The following is a 20,007-nucleotide window of genomic DNA, read 5'->3' as shown; positions in this document are numbered from 1 at the left end:
AACGGATATGGGGTCCAGGACTCAGGTGGGGAGTCAGCTAAGACAGAGATGCAGAAATGAACTAGAGGAGGACATCAGTAAAGAAGCTGTGAAGCTGGAGCACATCAGTGCATAGAGAGAAGGAGATAGTAAAAGAACCACTGTGGGGCAGAAAGGGAAAATATAGCGGCTCAGTGCAGATTTCATCATCTCAGGAAAGCTGGGGCAAGGTAACTCACTGACCATGAGTACCCGTGGCTTTGTGACAGTGCCTGTGTGCTACACAACAGAGCAGAAAGCAAGCCCTGCCCTTCTTACCAGTGAGGTATGGCTTAGCCACGCAACGACCAGACTGTAAGCCAGGAGTACAGACAAGCCGAGCTGCCTGAAGCTGAGCGGGAACCACAAGGAGGAAATGCCAAGTCCCTGCCTTCTAAGAGCTGACAGTCTGGAGTTACCCAGAGTGATTTTCAATTTCACTAACTGTTAAAATAGTCTGATTAGAACAACTATTGTAGAACTGAGTGACCCTTTGCTTTGCAAAGGTCATATAGAAATATTCTGCCACTGAGGATCTCATGTCGCCCAGTGGTTCTGAAAATAAATAGAAGTTGCGTACCTTCATGGACACCCATGAATGAAAGTAAATATACCTTAATCATCACAGGAAGCATGTGCAGTCTGCACGTGAAAGATGCATCTCCCATCAGCTAACAGAACCAGGTGGAGTCTATGTTTTAACAAGGACATGTTGTTGATCGGGAAGCATTAGGTTATTATGCCTATGTAGTTGCTTCTGGGATTCCAGTCCAAAAGGATCACCAAAGCATCATGGGATTTTCAATGGCTTCTTGCGGCTTGGCAAATGCCCACTGCTAACTGTGATTTCCCAGTTTTCCAGAGTGGCAGTCAAATCAAAGGGGAAAGCCTCATGTTTCAATAACTTAAAAAAAAAAAACAAAAAAAACGGCCAGGGGCGGTGGCTCACGCCTGTAATCCCAGCACTTCAGGAGGCTGAGGTGGGCGGATCATGAGGTCAGGAAATCAAGACCATCCTGGCTAACACGGTGAAACCCCATCTCTACTAAAAATACAAAAAACTAGCCGGACATGGTGGCACGCGCCTGTAATCCCACCTACTCAGGAGGCTGAAGCAGGATAATTGCTTGAATCCAGGAGGCAGAGGTTCCAGTGAGCCGAGATGGTGCCACCGCAATCCAGCCTGAGTGATAGAGCGAGACTCTGTCTCAAAAAAAAAAAAAAACCCTCAATAACCCTGGTTTAAAGTATTTCCTTGGTGGCCCTCTGGGTTGTGTAACAATCGGATGCATTAATTATTATGGCATCAAATGACACCAGCAACATACATAGTCAGAAATAACTATTTGATTCAGGCAGGTGCTATTATTTGTTTCAGTACTGTTAAATGTGGGGTTTTTGTTTTTGCAAGAGAAAAGGCGGTTGTGTGTGGTTTCAAGAAAAAGAAAAGTCAGAACAACATGCAGCCCATTAGAAAAGATAAATTCTGCATTTGTGGAAAACAACAGAAGTGGGGCTATTTAGACACCACCAATATTTATGTATTATATTCATATGGCAGAGAATAAACACAGCACCCTGGAAGTTTGCGCTCTGGGTATTAAAAAAAGAAAAAGAAAGAAAGCAAAACCTTAGGTCACTGACTATCTTCTTTTGCTCCTTTCTATCTGACTCCTCAGGCAAGGTGCAATTCAAATCCCTGGAGAACCTCTCAAATATTGTCAAGCTGCTGTTCAATGTTACTCAGAAATAAGGAAAGAAATTTGACACGGAGACACTCCACATCTTGGCTGCCTGGAAAAATATCATCTTTGAGGTCATTCAACTCACTAAGTCATTTTTATTATTGTTTTGTCTGTCTATTTTCTGGTACAGTCTCAATGAAAGATGTGTGGCCCTAATCATGCAAAACCGATCTGGGGGGAATCAGTTGTTTCTTCACGTCTTCGCAGGATTCCAGCTCCCCCAACTACCTCCGTCGCCTTGTAAAACTGGCAGGCTCTGGACGTTTTGCATGCTGAAGAAAATCACTGTTTTGCCTCCAGCAAGGAACATAAATGTTGCAACACTGACTCCTCCTCTCATGAAGAAAGAGTGAACAAGTGCACCGAGTTGAGCTTCTTCTCACAGAGCCACCGGGCTGGGGACCGTGGAGCTGAGTCTGAAATCCCCAGACGCCGGTTTTCTGGGCTGGGCTTTCTGCCTTACTCACTCGTTCTCCCTCTTTCTGGATTTTACCGACCGTTCGCGAAACAGCTTTCCACACAATGGAGCTTCACGTCCTCGTGCAGGAAGTGCTCATCGACTGATGTGGCAGACTTTGCTCCCCGGCAAAAGTGAGTACCCATGGCGAGCTGAGGCCGCCTCCGACGGCGCGCGGCAGGGGCGGCGCGGGCGGCCGCTGTCCGAGAGGCGGGTTCGAGGCCCGCGTGCTGAAGGGGAGCGCGGGACCGCCGGCGCGGGCTGCTGGAGAGAACGCCAGCCAGGAGCCAGACCCCGCAGCCGGCGGGGAAGCCCGGGATCCGCCCGCCTCCCGCCCGGATGTCCCTTCTCAGAGGGGCTAAAAAATACTCTTAAGGTGCTTTGCCTCCACCACTGCCCCCAACCCCAGCTTTTACAAACTGCACTTGGCTCGCATTCGCCTTTGTCAAAGGCATCTTCACCTGTATCCTTGAGCATGAGTTTCGGCGTTGATTGTGGGATTCTCAGAATGCAAATTATTTGCGTCAAAATAAAAAGAAAAGAAAAAAAGAGCGGGGAGGGGGAAGGGGCGCAGACAGGTGATGTGATGAGAGCCGGTCTCGAGACTCTCCCATCAGCAGCAGCCGCCGCCGCAGCAGCCTCGCGGGCATCCGGCGGGGAAAGTTTAGGGTTAGCAATGCTGACCCGAAAGGTGTTGCTCCTCCCAAAAGTCAGCGAGGGTAGGGGCTGATGAGCAGCCTCCGGGCCGGAAGCCGGAGCTGGACGGAGGCACCTAGGCAGAGGAATTGCAGCCCGGGAGGAAGCTGGAAGGAGAGCCCGCTGGAGGAGGGAGGAGGGAAGGGAAGGGGAGTTGGTTAAAGTCAGGCAAACTCAGGTAACTGGAGGGCCGGCCCGAGTGCTGCGGCAGGGGAAGGCAAGGGCTGGAGTTCTGGCTCTTTGAGTAGAAAACTATCCTTTTAGTGACCTCTACCTGTATCCTGGGGAAGCAACCCACACTGCCCTAAGAACAAGCAACATAGAGGATTCTATGACTGGACTTGAAAATGGTTGCAAAACATTATTATTAGCCTGGAGGGATCACTTTTTCTTCATTTGTCAAGTTGACCGGGAAAGATTTCCCACCTGAAATCGTGCTTCACTTGACCAGGGAAGTGCTGCTAATCCCAGTCCTGACCATCAGCTGTGCAAACTCCGGCAAGATACCCTCTCAGGGCTTCGTTTTTTATCTGCAAAGTTTAGGGAATTAATTATTTATATATATATATATATATATAAATGTTTAATGAGGTGGAAGTGCTGAATAGTGCAAGAGAGGAGCAGATGAAAATATTAATTTCAGTGGTTCTTAAAAATTATGGGTGATAGGTCCTTTTGAGAATTAGCTTTGAGTCCTCTTCCTGGGGGAAAATGCATATGGCATGTACATAAAATTTTACATGCAATCCCTGAGGGTTTGTGGATACTCCCTGAAAGCCATACCTGAATCCCAGGTGACAATCCCTTGTTCCTCCTCCTGTATCAAGACCACCCAGCCAACTCCTTGCTGCCGGTTGGGCTGACTGTGGGAGTAATCCACAGCCTTCTTGGGGGTCTGGAGTCAGCCACGCTGCTGAAGGAGGCAGCTCTGCTGTCATGGGTGAGCTCCCCACATGCTCTCTCCAGAGCTCTACCAGCCTCTGACTCCAGGGGACCCCTCCTCACAACTCTTTTTAATGACTCTTCTAAGGCGACAGTCCTTACCCCTAGAATTTTCAGTCCCACCAACCCTGGAGAGCCATCTAAAGAGGATTGCTGTCTGAATCAGAGTGCTCTTCAGGTCACCTAGCTGGATGGCAGGGAGGCCAAGGCTTTGTTTGGAAATGAAGCACTCTTTGCTCCCTGAGGCATCGTATGAGTAGGCAGCCGTATTCTTTTGAACCTCTGTACTTTGCCTTTAGAGGACTAAGGACTCAGATCTCTGGGGACCCTGGGTGTTCCACTAGCAGTGCCAGCAAGGCACATCAGAAAACATACAGGGCTTTGGAGCTCAACAGACTGGGCTTCAGGTCTTGACTCCCACACTGAGCAAGCCTCTGAGTTTTCCTGAGCTTCACTTTTCCTATCAGCACAATGAAAATAATGCTGCTTTTTTTTTTTTTTTTTGGCATGGTTGTTGGGAGAATGGAAATACTATGAATGATGCCTAGCCCATAGTCAATGATAAACTGTTTTTATTAATATTAATGTGGCACCATAAGTAAGTGTTCAATAGTCTCATGCTTTTTAGAACAGCTTTCTCTCTCTCTCCTATGGGGCTTACATTAGTAGAAGAATAAGTAAAATTAGTTCTGGTCTAGTTATGCTCAGAAAGCAGTGGTGGGCTCAGAATACAGAGTCAGACTGGCTGTTCCAATTGTGCAGTGTCAAGCAGAGCACTATGTATTGCCGGCAAGTAAAATATGACCAGACCGGCATGGATACTTGACCTGTCTCTCAGTTCTCTTTTGACCCATAGTCTTGAGTACAAAACAGCCAGAGCTGTGCCTGCAGCTAAAAACAGCCAGGCATGGAAAGAAGTGTTGTGGCTGGGTCCATCTTCAGAAACTGTAGAGAGAAATGTCTCCATTGTCATCTTTCACAGTTTGGCACAGATGTAGCCAACTCAGCATGTACTCTCTCTCCATGGGGTCCTGGTGCCTCCATTGCAAGTGGTCAGATGATGTAGCACTGAAAGAAGGAAACATCGGAAACTTAAAAGGAAATTGGATATCCACAGAGTAGCCAAAGATCTATCAGTATACATTGGTGAGGTATTCCTGCATGCAAAGATAGCAATATTGATGCCTACTATTTACTGAGCCTTTAAGATGTGCTAAACACTTTCACACATTGCCTCAATTAATTCTCATAGCAAGATTGCAGAGTAAGAGTTATCATTTAAAGTTTTACCAGTAAAGAAACTGAAACATAGAAATGTACATACACCCCCCACCCCACACCCCGCATCTGCCTAGCTCAGGAAATGCAGAACCAGGATCCAAGCCCAGGTCTGTCTGACTTTGGCACCCACTCTTTTTTCACTACCCAGTGTTCGCAAGCTCCCCAATATCAGACACTTGCATCAGCCAACTGGATTAAGATTCTTCTAAAAGGCAGGAATAGCCAAATCTAGTGGGTGCTTTTAAGCGGTGTGAACATGTGCTTGGCTTCTGATACATATTAACAGGTAGCAACAACAAGATCACCTATGGGAGAATAATATTCCTGACCCTTCCCAAGCCCAGCCATTAGACTCAAGATTGGCAATACCCAACATTAGCAGGTGAGGCTGGCTCTCTGTCACTGACTTCCTTGGTAATCCTTTTAGTTAAACAGAGCTCTGGAATGTTCATTCTCTACCACCTTTAGAATCAGAACACCACTTACCTTTGCCTCCCTGTGCTGAGCACGTTTTCATTCATTTATTCGACAAACATTTGCTGAGCTCTGTTTTGTGCTGGGCACTTGACGACACAGTGGGGAATGAGACACACAGGATCCCAGCCCTTGTGGAGCATCTGTGCCAGAGAGAGTGACAGAAAATAGTCGGGTGAACAAATACATAAATAAAATCATTTCAGGCACTGATAAATGCTATGAAGAAAATAGAGGCTGAAGGCTAGAGAGTGACAGGATGTGGGAGCAACATTCAACAGGGAAGTCAGAGAAGACTGCCATACAAAGGATACCCTTGAACTTAAACCCGCATTTTCAAAAAGGGAGCCAGCCCTGTGAAAGTCTAGGGAAAGGGCTACCTTAGCAGAACTCTCAAGAGAAAGTTCTTAAATTGGAGTAAATGAAGCAGTAAAGCTTAAAGTCTGAAGATGGGCCCTTTAGAAGTTGAGTTATATATAGGGGGAATTATTGTTTGAATGCCTACTATACTATTCCAGGCTGTGCTGTGTACTCTGTTTATCTTCCCAATAATCTGGTGAGTTAGCTATTTTTGTTTTTATTTTACAGTTGAAGAAACCAAGAGTCATCAAGGTTAAGGAGCTAGTCCAAGGTTATGAAGCTGGTATTTGAATCCCTTAGTCTATTTCACTCCAAAGCCCACAACTATTTGCTAACACAGCATGTGGCCTTTGAGATAATGTCTTTTGGAGACAGTGAGGGAGCCGATAGAAGGAGAATATCAAAAGTATATTAAGTAGCTGAATGCTGACAATGATTTGTATTTGATGTCCCAAATTCCAGTTAGTGTACCTACAACTGAACTGTCCAATACAGTAGCCACTAGCCACGTGTGCCTATTGAGCACTTGAAATGTGGCTATTTCATATTGAGATGTACTGTAAATGTACAATGCACCCCAGATTTTTAAGACCTAGTATTCCCCCAAAAAAGTAAACTGTCTTGGCCGGGCGTGGTGGCTCATGTCTGTAATCCAAGCATTTTAGGAGGCCGAGGTGGGTGGATTGCCTGAGCTCAGGAGTTTGAGACCAGCCTGGGGAACACGGTGAAACCCTGTCTCTATTAAAAATGCAAAAATTAGGCAGGCATGGTGGTGGGCGCCTGTAATCCCAGCTACTTGGGAGGCTGAGGCAGGAGAGTCTCTTGAACCTGGGAGGCGGAGCTTGCAGTGAGCCAAGATTGCGCCATTGCACTCCAGCCTGGGTGAAAGAGTGAGACTCCGTCTCAAACGAAAACAAAAACAAAAGTAAACTGTCTCAATTTTTATATTGATTGTATGTTGAAATGATAATATTTTAGATATACTAGTTTAAATAAAATATATTAAAATTAATTTTACCTTTTTCCTTTAATGTGGCTTAATAGAAATGTTTAAATCGCATATATGACTCACATTATATTTCCGTTGAATGGCACTGATCTAGACTAATAAGTTGACAAATACATGATAGGACCTTTTTCCCCCTTCTTCCAAACGTGACTTCTTCCTCTATTCTTGTGTCAGGCTCCTTCTCATCTGTCCCCATATTCAGTTATGTGGTGAAGCACGAGAGAAAAGAGGTCCCTCTTCCTTCTCCCCCAGCCTCATGCTGCTGGTTGGCAGGTGATCATTTGAAGTCCACTATACCACATCACTTTGGGATCTGATAAAATAGACTCAGTGATTATATTCATCACCAAGACCAATCCTCTCACTCAGGTAAATCTCAAGAGGCTTTCAAATGTCCTACAACGAAAGGGTCATTTTAAATCTGGATTTAAAGTTTTACCTTTAAATCACTTCCTAGTACATTGTCTTTGTAGTTTTGGGCGCTTTGTAAAATCAGACGAGGAGACAACTAGAGCTTCATGTTTTTGTGCAAAGCTCATTAAATAAGTAATCTCATGCAGTAATAAATGTTTCTCCCTGTCCTCTTGCTTTAAACAGCATGAACAAAAAGTAGTCCCAGTTGCCAGAAGGGCTACTCCAGGGGCATCACAAAAGACCAACTTCGGTTTCTTTTGTCCACTAGCTAAAGTGGCCCTCAAATACGTCAATGAAATAAAGATAGAATTTTTTTCCTGCAGTTTCATTTATTTCAAAAAAAAGAGCAGTCAGATTCTGGTATTGCTGGAGAAAGCCTCTGAAGAGCAAAGATCTGGATTCTGCTTTTGTCTACTCTACTGGTTTGCATGTTACCCTCTCTCTCCCTTTTTTCCCCCAACTTTCTCCCTTACTTCGTGTAGTAAGTTTGGTGTTGATGAGATAATGCCACAAAAAATGGTAATGGTGAAATGTGCTGTACAAATTGGCCATGGTTATGATTGATAACCTGAATACAAATGGCATCTCTAGACATGTGCCTGCAAGGAGGAGTTGCCTTTATGTAGCTGGAGCAAAACATTATGTAAGATTCTCTTGGAATAACATTTGTTCATTTCCACTTGAAATCCAAATCTGGGGGAAATGGCAGTAAAGAAGCTGACAAGAATGAATCTTAGTGCATCTGTCACTGGTAGACTGAGTTCTTTCTCTAGTCTGTATAGGTTCCAGAGAGAGAACACCCAATTGAAAAAGGACAAGCTGGTTTTATTTACTGGCCAGAAATGGAAAATGAGAGACCTCTTGCTCTAAAAAGTCATCTTCTCCCCAGCTGTGGGAAGCTGCAGGATTGTGACGAGTTAGATGTGGGGCGGGGAGCTATGTAAACACATGCAGGGAGGAAGTACAGAGGCACAGACACAGATAAACATGCTTCTCCATGCATCCTATGGAGAGAAAATGGCGACAGTTTTCTTCTAGGGGTGGGGAGCCCAGCATTGTAACGCTATGTTAATGACCTAAACTGAACAAGGGGTAGCCAGTTCTGGTTTGCACTGGTTTCCTGCAGGCCTCTTGTATTTGGCAAAGGATCACCAAGCTCCTGTGACATCCCAGGCCATCTGGAGTTCTTTAAGCAAGAGTATCTATAGATAAAGAAACTAGGGAAGATAACAATTTAAGAAAATAATGAGCTTTCCCAGCTATTTCTCTAGGGCTGCCCTAGTAATATTTCTACATCAACAGCAACACATATTTTTCAGCATTGTGTAAGCCAGGAAATCTATGCTAGACTCCATGGGGAAAATAGAAGAATAAAACATGGTTCTTGCTCTGGAGGAGCATAGTTCCTAGTTGGGAAGGTGGACAGAAACATAAAAGACCAGTAGCATGTAAAGAACATTTTCTAAGTGTTACATAAATGATGCAACCAAAGTTTTGCAATTCTGGAGGGCAGCATGCCCATAACCTCTAAGGTACGTTAAGAAAGACCAAGTAGAAAATGGGCATTGAGGGCTGGAAGCCTAAAGACACAGGGAGAGAAGGAGAGAGCCACCTCAAATAAGAAAAAATGCGCAGTGGCGTGGCAGTGGAAATGTGCATGGGTTCGGGGGTGCGTGATTTGGGAAAGAACAGTTGGCTTAATCCAGTGGCTCCAGATCTGAGCTTTACATCAGAATCACCTGGGAAGCTTTTAAAAATTACAAATGCCTCAGCCCCACTCCAGAGCTTCCATTTAATTAGTTTAAGACTGGGGCCTGGTCTCAGTGGTGTTTCTGATTGATTTTGTTTTGTTTTTGTTTCTGTCTCAATTTCCCAGAATATTCTAATGTGAAGTCAGAGTTAAGAATCACTGAGCAAAAACCAAGATTTGTATATCATAATCATGGGACATAAAATGAAAGAAGTAATCTTTTAAAGGAGATTAAATGGACAACCAAGAGTGTGACCTTTAATTTGTAGAAATTGTATATACACGCACATTTGTATGTAGTCTTTTAAATTCACAGATAATTCCTCATGGTGATTCTGTCTACTTGAATGATGTGGCTGAAAGCCTCTGTAACCAGCTGTCTACTCTTTTCCTCTGTGTACTTTGGGGGTGTCCTATAGTGCCTAAGTGGAGCACAATGGGTATCTCACAGGTGCTTGTTTCTACCAGGCTTTTTGTAATCATTGCCAAGGGCTTTATTATCATGCCTAATAGTGCCCACAGTAGCTATTTTATAAGCATCTACAATCTTCCCTCACCTCTCCAAATTTACAAATTGAGAAATGGAATTTAATTACTTGCCTTGGGCCAGGAGACTAGCTGGTGATGAAGGTGAAATGAGAATTCTCAGGGAGGTGAAATTAGAATTTCCAGCCACTGAATTCCACATACCTTATTAAACTCCCAAAGTGAGTCTACCCACTCTTCTGTTGGTGTTAGAATGTTATTTCTTACATGAATGAATCAGTGTCACAGATCAGTAGGTGAAGATGACTGGTTTCCCTAAGCTGCCAACACTGTGATTATCTGAGTGTCAATGACCCATAGGCAGTCACAGTGGTCACGAGAGCCCCGTTCCTGATGCCTGGGAGCTCTCAGTCTAGCGAAGTTTGGCCTTGCATATTTATAGTTTATCCACTCTAACATCTGGGAAGTGAAGACTCTGGTTGCTATTCCGCTGCTCCTAGCCCCACACTTTACGGCTGTTCTGATTTCTCTTCTCTGAAGCTCTTGTTCACTGAAAGGATATCAGCTTTTTGCTACACCCCTGAGAAAAGAGGAGAAAGCCCAGCATTTTAAACAGCTGCTTTTTTTTTTTTTTTTGGATGGAGTCTTGCTCTGTCTCCAGGCTGGAGTGCAGTGGCACGATCTCGGCTCACTGCAACCTCTGCCTCCCGGGTTCAAGCTAGTCTCCTGCCTCAGCCTCCTGAGTAGCTGGGACTACAGGCATGCGCCACCAAGCCCAGCTAATTTTTGTATTTTTAGTAGAGACGGGGTTTCACCATGTTGGCCAGGATGGTCTCAATCTCTTGACCTCCTGATGTGCCCGCCTTGGCCTCCCAAAGTGCTGGGATTATAGGCATGAGCCATCGCACCCGGCCAACAGCTACATTTTAAAGAATCCTCTATATGTGTTGGGAGCTTCTGGGTTCACTGCCCATGGTGAGACTGGGGGTGGGGACAGAGGTTCTTCTGAAGGATAGTGTGGGGAAAAAGCCAGAGTCTTGGCAATACAGCCTCTTTAGACAAAAAGATAGGTCAATTTGTACCATTCCCAAATGGTTGGGTTTTCTTTTCTCTGTCTCCAAATCCATTACTGATTTAAAACAATTTCCAAAAGCTTTAGCAATAGCAAAAATCAAGCCTCCTAAACAGTGTTGCTCCACACTGACTGCACGTGAGAATCACCTAGGGAGCTTTAAAAACAACTCAAAGACTCACTGAATCAATATTCTGGGAAGGGGCCTGGACATTCGTATTTATTTACAGTTCTCCAGGTTTATAATGTGCATCCAGGTCTAAGAGCTACTACTGGTAAGCTATGATCCAAATCTTAATTACTTATTTATATTTCTTCTTTTGCCTTGTTTTAGAGTCTCATGGCCCAGAAAACCATCAAACTATATTTTTATTGAGTAGCAATTTCATCATTCTGTTCTTTAAAAAACATGATTTGAGCATAATTTAAGTTTGCTACTTCTATAGAGAGACCTCACACTCAGTAGCCTCATGACTAAAATTTTCTGTGTGCAATTTAGAAATCAGATTGCCAGAAGCTTGCTAATTAATTATGAGATTGAAAGATAAAGGTTAAGCTTTCCTGACACCTATATATTAGATTTCCCAATTGCTATGTTAATCTTTAGTTAACCAAGACTTGCTTTCTTGTCTCAGCCATTTTAAAGCCAATTAACTCCGTTCCTGTTCACACCCTTATTAAAAATATAATTACAGCAGTAGTCTCCAGGGACTGTCATTGGGTAGGCTTTACCAAGGTAAATTAGCCAAGAAATAACTAGGCTGTGTAACACCCTCTCAGACCCTGGAAATCATTTTGGTTGCAGAAGCTACTTAGTATCAGAGTAGGCTGGGGTACTCATAAATTTGGATTTGGAAAAAGCCAATTCCAAGTCATCCAAAATGTGGAAGAATCTGTGATTTCGAGAATGATTCTGGAATCAGTTTTCCAGGGTCCAGCCAAGTCTGATACACCAATCCTCAGAAGGTGTATTAATAATAAAAAGAAACCAGGTTTTTGTATTAGATTTGATGGAAGAGGTTGGGGGACAGAAGATGATGTAGCATTTTGTTTCCTGGGGTGCTGAGATTGTGGGATTAGGGAAAATAAGAAAAAAGATTGCAGGGGAGAAGGATGGACAGAGGCCTCCTGTTAGTCAAGTATCATGGGCATCAGAATTTCTTTATTCACTCAACTAATGTTTACGGAGGTTCTCCTTTGTTCCAAGGACCCATTATAGGAGCTGGAGGTAGAAGGATGAAGTTCCTACTCTAGTGTAGTTTACATCCCAGTAAGAGGAAACAGATATCCACACTAAAAACAAACAATAAATAAAACCCAATAAATTAGTCAGTACTATGAAAAAAATGCAATGAAGTGAAGGGAATAGAGTTTGCTGAGGGCTGCTTTCAATAGCTTGTACGAGTTGCACTGTCTGAGGAGGTGGCCTTCAAGCTAACACATCAATACTAAAAAGAAAAGCATGCCGAGAGCTGGCAGAAAGAAGGCTTCAGGCAGAAAGAACAACAGCAAAAGTCCTAAGACTGGAAAAGGTCTGAGTTGTTCAGGAAACAGAAAGGAGACCATTGTGGCTGGACCCGAGGTAAGAAGCAATGAGGGACAGGTTGGAAAAGACCAAGGAGGGCCCGAGGTCATGGGATGGAGTTAGGCTGTTAAGTGCTTTTAGAGCCTAACATCCTAACTCATTGGGAGGTTTTCAGCAGGGAAGGAACATGGTTGGCATTGCCTTTGAGAGCTCTTCCCAGCTTCTGTGTGGAGAATGGCTTGAAGACTGAAAGCAGAGGGTTCCTAGAAGGCTGATCGGAAGTACAAGCAAGAGGGAAGGGTGGATCATGCTAAGGTGACAGCAAGCAAGGTGGAAGAGGTGTTGGATTCAGGATGGAATTTGGAGGTACGGCCAGCATGGCTTTCAGATAGAGGGGACCAGCGAAAGTGCTGGAAAACCTAGTCCTGTTCAAGATGATTGTTCCTGCCCTACCCTTGTTTTAGACCCCTTGTTTTGAACCAAAACAGAATAATATCTAGTGCTATTTAAAAACATTAGGAATTTTAACCTTAACTTGTTTAAGCAGAGCAAAACAAATCCCTGACTGGGGAGAAACTTCTGTTTTCTGCTTTTGCCTCTTAACCATAAAAATTTCATCCTGTCTCCTAAGACTATTCTGATGGCTTTTGTTGTTTTTGATTACTGTGCTTTTCGTAAGTGCTGGAAAGGTCACATTCGCATTTCTAGTTTATCTCTTTTCTGAGTGTTTTGACACTTTGGCTGTGTTTACCAAGGCCTTCTTGCTGTCAGACATTTACATGGGGCTTTCTACAGTTGGTCAGTTTCTCTGTATAAATGCTAATATAATCGCAAGCATTTAGTGGGCACTGACTATATGCAAGGCCTTGTTTTAAGAATTTCATGTTTTAACTCATTTAGTCCTTCCAGCCATCCTTTATAATAAAAAGTGTGTACTCTTATTATCATTTTATAGATGAGGAAACTGAGGCAAAAAAAGAGGTTAAGTCATATGCCCAAGATCATACAGCTGGTAAGTAGTAAAGCCGGGTTTTGAACTGAATCTGTCTGTAGAGCTCTGGGTTCCTAGCCACTATGTTGTGCCACTTTTCTACATAATTGAAACTGCCACCTTCAGAAGTAGACTTGTTTCTCCTGCAAAAACCCCAAGGTACCACTAGGAGACACTAAAACTGGGCCGGGCTTCCAGGAGTGGGACTGGTGGGGAGATGGCATAATCTAGAGGCTGAATGATCCAACCCCACTCCAGGAAGGCCTCACATCTAAACCACCCGCCATCTGCCATGGTGGGAGGATAAACCACCCCCCACCCCGCCGCCAACAGGGCACTGGCTGGTAAAAGTTGCCAATACCAGAGGAGTCTTGATGAAATGCCCTCTCTTTTCCTCAAACTCTTTCTGCCTACTATTCATAGTTTCTGTGTCGTACCCACCCACCTGCCACTTATCAAAGACTGAAGAAACCAAAATTGTTCAACAAGCCATGAAGCAAATTCTAATTGCTCCCTATGGCCATCTGAGGCTGGCCTTTGGAAACTTAAAAAAAATATTAAAAAAGGATAGAGAGTCATATTAATTTATTTGTTACCACATTATTTGCTTTAAAATTTTGATGGCTTCTCTCCAGTGTTTTATTAGTAGAAGAGAAATAAGCCTAGGAAACACAATATTTCATTTGTCTTCTCTACCTTTCACTGCATATCTACCTTGGTTTCTCAATAACTAGCATGAAAGTAACAGACCTTCCTTCCTTCCTAATGATAGTAGCAACAATGGATTTAGCAGAATTGAAGTTTATATAAGGAAGTGCATTAAGATTTTAACTTAAGTAGTGAATTCTTCAGCAATGGCTATAAAGACAGTAATTGTGATGATTTGTCTTCTATATTATATGCTTAAACTAGTTATATATTTTAATTATATAAGAGGCAATTTTTTTGCTCCAGTTTCCATAGGGTAATTTTCAACAGAGATTAACATGCGTTCATTGGAAGTGTTGAATTTACTTAATCAAATCATCAATTTGTTTATTCAACTTTAATTTTAAAAAATGTTATTTTAAAATATTATATGATATGTGTCAGGTATTTCTTACGGTTAACTTCCAAATTTAAAACTGCAAAGAAAACAGAAATCCATATATATATTTGCAGTAAACTATACTCAATTTTGGAAGATTGCAGTGGCAACATCAGTTAATTAAAGTTTGATTTCAAATCTTTGCATATTCTCCAAATAACTCAGAATCCTACAAAAAGCTAAATGTTTAAAAAAATTTATCTTCAAACCAATAATGTAAATTTCTTCTTTACTGGGATGATTTTGGTTAAATATTTAGCAGAAAGTAAGGGTGAATATATATTTGATATAGGTATATCCTAATCTAAAATCAAGTCACTTAAAGATCACAGCAATCACAGTTATGTGATCACAGGGATGAGTCTCTCACCTCTCTCAGGGTTTGATTCAGTGAGTTTTATTTTTCTCTTAGCAACTTTTCTTATTTTACTTTTCAAAGGACATCATTGAAACCATAATAGTGTTCATATCTGTGACTTTTAAATTTTTATTTATTTTTATGCATGGTTTAAAATTCATTTAGTTCATTTAAAATTCAAAGATACAAAAGAGCATTCATAAAAATATGTCCCCCTCTCCTGTCCTCCAGCCTTTACAAAAATATGCCATATATATGAATGTGGGCCAAATACTCTTTTAAAGTTATCTCTCACGCGAGATGCTATGACTGTGTGAAGCTGGAGCCTACAGACTATTGCTGATCCCCCAGTAGTAGTAGCAGTGACCCTTTAGTGGCCCTGGAGCTTCCTTTCTAAACTCAAGTGTATTATTTAATGTGGCTATTTAGGGATGAACAGCAGTATTTTCAGAGAAAAGTATAGAAGAACAGATGAAATCACACAAGATGCACACATCTGGGTATTGGTGGGCATGTACTTTCAGCAGTGAGTTTACAAATAATCTAGATAGAGTTAAGTATCAGGTTTAAGAGTCCTAGGATCTAAGCCTGCACGGGTTCAGTCTTCTACAGGAACTTGGGAATGTTGGGGTTCACTTATGCCCCCAATGCTGGCATGTACACCCACTTTCAGGAGACTGGAGGTATAAGTTCCTCTCTGCGTTTGTCTCAGGTCATCACAGGCCTCAGAAGTTTCTCAGCAGAAAAGGATTGCATGGGTTGGATGTCCAGAAGGATACGTGGAGTTAAACATCATTGGAGATAGAGGCTTGCTAAGATTTGGGAAGAGGATGAGGGAAGGCAAAAACCTGTCACCTAAAGGGGAATTTTAGAATGTACTTATTCCACTCATGGCATTACCCTACCACCTTCATTTATCACCTTGTGTCAAACATAGACTTCTTGGTCAAGACCACTATGCTGTAAGCTACCTGAGGGCAGGAATATGACTTATTCTCCTTTGTTTACCCTGCCCCAGTGCCTAACAGTGTCTTTGGAATTGGAATGTTCAATAAGTGGGTTAAACTTTTGAAACTGAATATTTCAAATAATCACAGAAAACAGATGGTTAAAAACCAAGTCCTTGTCAGCTTAACTAGTGTCAAACCAAATCACTATCCATGTCTCCTAAAGAAATGAAAGTTTTCTAATTACCTGTATAGGTCTGGACTGAAAACTATAAGGCAGCGCACTGTCTTTGGTGTTGACCTATGTCCCACGTTGTCCATGGCCATCATACTCTAATGACCACTTGTATGTGTATTTCATCTAGAGGATCACACAGAGTGGTATGCTAGGCCCAAGGAATAAGTTTACCTGCTTATTTCACTTCTCCACTGTCATCCTATTCTGTTTCAGGAAGAATTTCTTTTACCTCTGCTTACCCTACTAAGATGCCCCACATAAGCCCCCAACTCCTTTTCTTGTCCCCCTCCCACTTTGTTGTCTGTTTTCCTCTGTCAGACCCCTTCCTCCTCCAAACTGAACCTTCCTGAGAATATACCAAAGAACTCAATAAACCATTCAGGCCACTATAGTTCAATAAATGAGCACTTCCAGAATTTGCATGTTAATAGTGGTTCAACCTCAAGTCTCCGTTGGTGGAAATGTCACTGTGATCTAGGTGAAAGAAACATTTTGAGAGCCTGTGGGAACCTCCAATATCACCTTACAGTAGCTTCTTCTGGTGCCTGAGTAATACTACAGTTTCCAGAAGCCTTGTTGATATCCAGCTAAGTGAAAAGAAAGTCCTCAGTTCCAGAGTTCTTCTATTTCTTTTTTTTCTTTTCCTTTTTTTTTTTTTTTGAGACAGAGTCTTTTTTCTGTCACCCAGGCTGCAGTGCAGTGGTGCAATCTTGGCTCACTGCAACCTCTGCCTCCTGGGTTCAAGCAATTCTCTTGCCTCAGCTTCCTGAGTAGCTGGAACAGGTGTGCGCCACCAAGTCCAGCTAATTTTTTTTTTTTTTTTTTTTTTTTTTTTTAGTAGAGACAGGGTTTCACCATGTTGACCAAGCTGGTCTCGAACTCCTGCCTATCCACCTGCCTCAGCCTCCCAAAGTGCTGGAATTACAGGCATGAGCCACCGTGCCCAGCCCTTACTTCTATTTCTAAATAGCAATGGATTCCACTCTTCCAAGGACCCGGAACTTGCCCTAGGGGTGAGGGTCTTTTGTACATCTTGCAACTGAGAACTTTCACTAGAATCAGACAGACAACATAGATCTCAGCTCTAATTTTCCAGGAGTGAAGCTGTGGAGCAAGTGAGTTACCTCTGTGTCTCACTTTTTCATCTGTACAATGAGGCTACTAAAACATACATTCCAGGGCTGCTGGGAGAAAAAGACAAGACAAGGTATGTACAACACTTGGCACCAAGGAAGCACACAATTCATCGGAGTAATTACTATCATCCTCACCAAAGAGTTCATGATTTAGTGGGGGACACCAACACATGTACAGTCAACAGGGTAAAATGCTAAGGGTGTGGGGCAAGTGTTGACTCTGAGCTCAGTAGAAATTTATGAGCCTTAAAGGCCCTAAAACATCCTTGACCACTCAGTTCTATTTCACACCCTTCTTGCACTTCACCAACAAACCAGCAACATGCTTCTTGTTGGCAGCCCTTATAAAAGAATTTACCTTCTGTAGTCAAGTCCAAAGCTCTTACTGCTTACCACATGACAGCCAATAAGACAAGATATTGGGGCAAGGAAGATGACTTTTTTTCAGGGAACCAGCAATCCTAGACCATGGCAGACTGATGTACTAAAGAACTATCCTTAAGCTGATAGATTGTTAGGCTCCTTTTATGTTAGGGGAAGGGGGAATAGGTAGGGGGTTAAGGTCCACAGTTGACTGGTGACCACAGGCTTCTGGGCATCAGCAGGGATCTAGGAGGTTGCAAAACTTCTTTGTTCATGGTCAACTACTTTCCAGATTGGCCTTGTTTCTATAAATTTTTAAGACGGCATTGTTATTTGTGTGCATACTTTCTAATCTCCTCAGGGGTCTGTTTCAAAAGAGAGATGGTCATTAGTTCTGAAGTTAAACTATAATCTAAATTCTTTCCATCATTAGCTTGGCCTATGTGCAGGAATGAGCAAAGGCAGTAGCTTGTGAGGTTAGAAGCAAGATGGAGTCAGCTATGTGATATTTCTCCCACTGTTACACATCTCTGAATACAAGAGCAATACATTTCTTCCTTTTGCTGTGTTTGCTTCAAGCCTGTGCCACTGAGAAATTGGGTGATCCAGGGAAGTTTTACTTCTCTTGAACCTCAGGCTCTATCTTTGTAACAATGGAGAAATTAATGCCTGCATTCCAGGCGCTTTTGAGGATGGAGGAAGATAATGGTTGAGAAACTTCTCATCTATAGTTGATCCTTAATGAGTTTGCCCGTTTTCCTGTGGCACTGCTTATGTATTTGGATGGTTCGAGCAGTGCGTCACACATGGAGGACAGGCAATGGAATGATGACAAATAGTTTGTTGATTTGGTACTTTGTACATTCACCCACAAATGGCACAGTCTCAAGGCCACTGTCGTTGCCAAATACTATCTGAAGAGCTAGGTTATGAGCCTTTGGAACCCAGATCTGATAAGTATGGAGGAAAACTCCTCAAGGGAGATGAAGCTAGGAGATTAGCATAATATACTTTCTCCATTTGTCCCACATTTCATGCCAGCAGGCAAACCAGAGCCAGCTGGGCAGTGCACAATTCCCAGAAAAAAGGAAAGGGTAGAAGCACCTGTTCTTCCTCAAGCAAAACCAAGGCAAATGGAAAAGCTCAGAAATATATCAGCACCATTAGCAAGAGGCAAAATGGGGAAGGCTAGATATGTGCTGAGGAAAATCACATTGCCGGTCAACGCATGGCTGCCTGCTGGAGAAGAAAGTCTGCAGACACACCTCAGCCTGGACAAAGGCCTCCAGGACCAGGGGGTGTGCTCTGCAGGAACTGGGCCCCAGGCACTGAGGACTGAAAACCAGCCCAACAAAGCATACCTGTTTCCATTTGTGAGAGATAAAATGATATGGGTTTTGTGACTCACTAAACCACTTGGAAGGCCAAACAATTACGAAAGCAAGATGCCTGGCTTCTTCTAGCCACGTGGAGGGGCCCTCAGACTTGAGTAGCTGTGTGCCACTTGTCTGGGGTGGCTGCACCAAAAGGAACAGTGAGGTTTAGATACTTGTTATTGTTCATTGTTCAATTTTGGTTCTGTCTATTTACTTCTAATTCCTCAAATATTATTGTGATTAGTGGTATAGAAAGGAAACGTTCATTTGTGAGCAAAGTGTGTAGTAAGAATTTAATAGTGAAATTCCCAGAAAAAAAAAAAACTAAGATAGCTAAAGAAACAGCAGTAACATGAGCTCCAAATATCTTGAGTTGTATTGTTAAGGTGAGATTCCATAATGTAAAGGGAATAATGTAAAGGGAATGCTTTGAAATCAAAGGCATAAACCAAGATAACCTAAAAGGTTGCGGATTTCTTTTAAAGTAGAAATCACATGTGGCTTTGGGAAATCATCAACTGAAGCATAAGCTATGCTTAAGGATTCTCGCTGTGTTATCACTAAGACCAATTATGTAAAGACTTGGCAAATCCATGTACAAATGTAAAACTTCCCACAATGGTATTTCATGGGGATCTCCTTTTACAAAGCGGTCATTGATCAGGACATTTTTCACTGATATATTCCTTTGGAAGCAATGAATTTTAGATAGGATATGATTATTGTACAATGTGATAGGTAGCTCTGATTATTCAAGCAGCTAGGGCATTATTCAGTGGCAAAGCATTAAGCTACTCTGGAATCTTTCTTCTGTGTAAGCAGGCAGCTGCTGTTGAGACTTTCTCTTTGTGGGTGAATTTGCCCAACCAATGGCAAGCATTCACTGGGAGTAGGGGAATGACGCTGATCACTGTTAATGACAGTTGAAAATGAAATGCTTTAATGAATCTCATACTTGGACTTGGCTGCTGAGCCAGAGCCCTGTACTTGAAGAGCTTAATTATGATGCCTCAAAATTTAGATCTTGACCCTGAACTGCTATGACTTCCTCCCACCCTCAGTTTTGAGAGAAACTTTAAATTTGCTAGGGGATTCAACGTTTTACACGTTTGGTTATGCAAAATGGGAAGAGTAGTGTCCAAACAATGGAATAGGCTTCTATATTATTCTTTTCATTTAGGCAGTATAACTGACATGATTACCAAAGTCATGTTATAATACATGTATACAAATTAATTTCATACTGGGGGACTTCACTGTGGGGGAGAAAAGGGAAGTCCCT

The 20,007-nt window shown here is 42.7% G+C and overlaps 1 protein-coding gene across 4 annotated transcripts in view; it reads left to right on the top strand.

Moving 5' to 3' along the window:
* The first annotated feature begins 2,229 nt into the window (after positions 1-2,229).
* The window catches only part of PRLR (prolactin receptor), a 179,097-nt gene continuing 161,319 nt past the window's right edge, over positions 2,230-20,007 (top strand). For 2 of the 4 annotated variants that reach the window (XM_054487033.2, XM_054487032.2), the window contains exon 1: positions 2,268-2,354. The gene's annotated coding sequence lies outside the window, so the exon portion shown is untranslated. Of the gene's footprint in view, positions 2,355-20,007 lie in introns of all 4 variants that reach the window. The other 2 variants (XM_054487031.2, XM_054487034.2) reach the window with 2 other exon arrangements.

Source organism: Pongo pygmaeus, chromosome 4 (assembly GCF_028885625.2).
Source record: "Pongo pygmaeus isolate AG05252 chromosome 4, NHGRI_mPonPyg2-v2.0_pri, whole genome shotgun sequence".
Classification (NCBI taxonomy): Eukaryota; Metazoa; Chordata; class Mammalia; order Primates; family Hominidae; genus Pongo; species Pongo pygmaeus.
The sequence above is the reverse complement of the archived record's forward strand: the minus strand, read 5'-3'. Positions and strand labels throughout refer to the sequence as shown.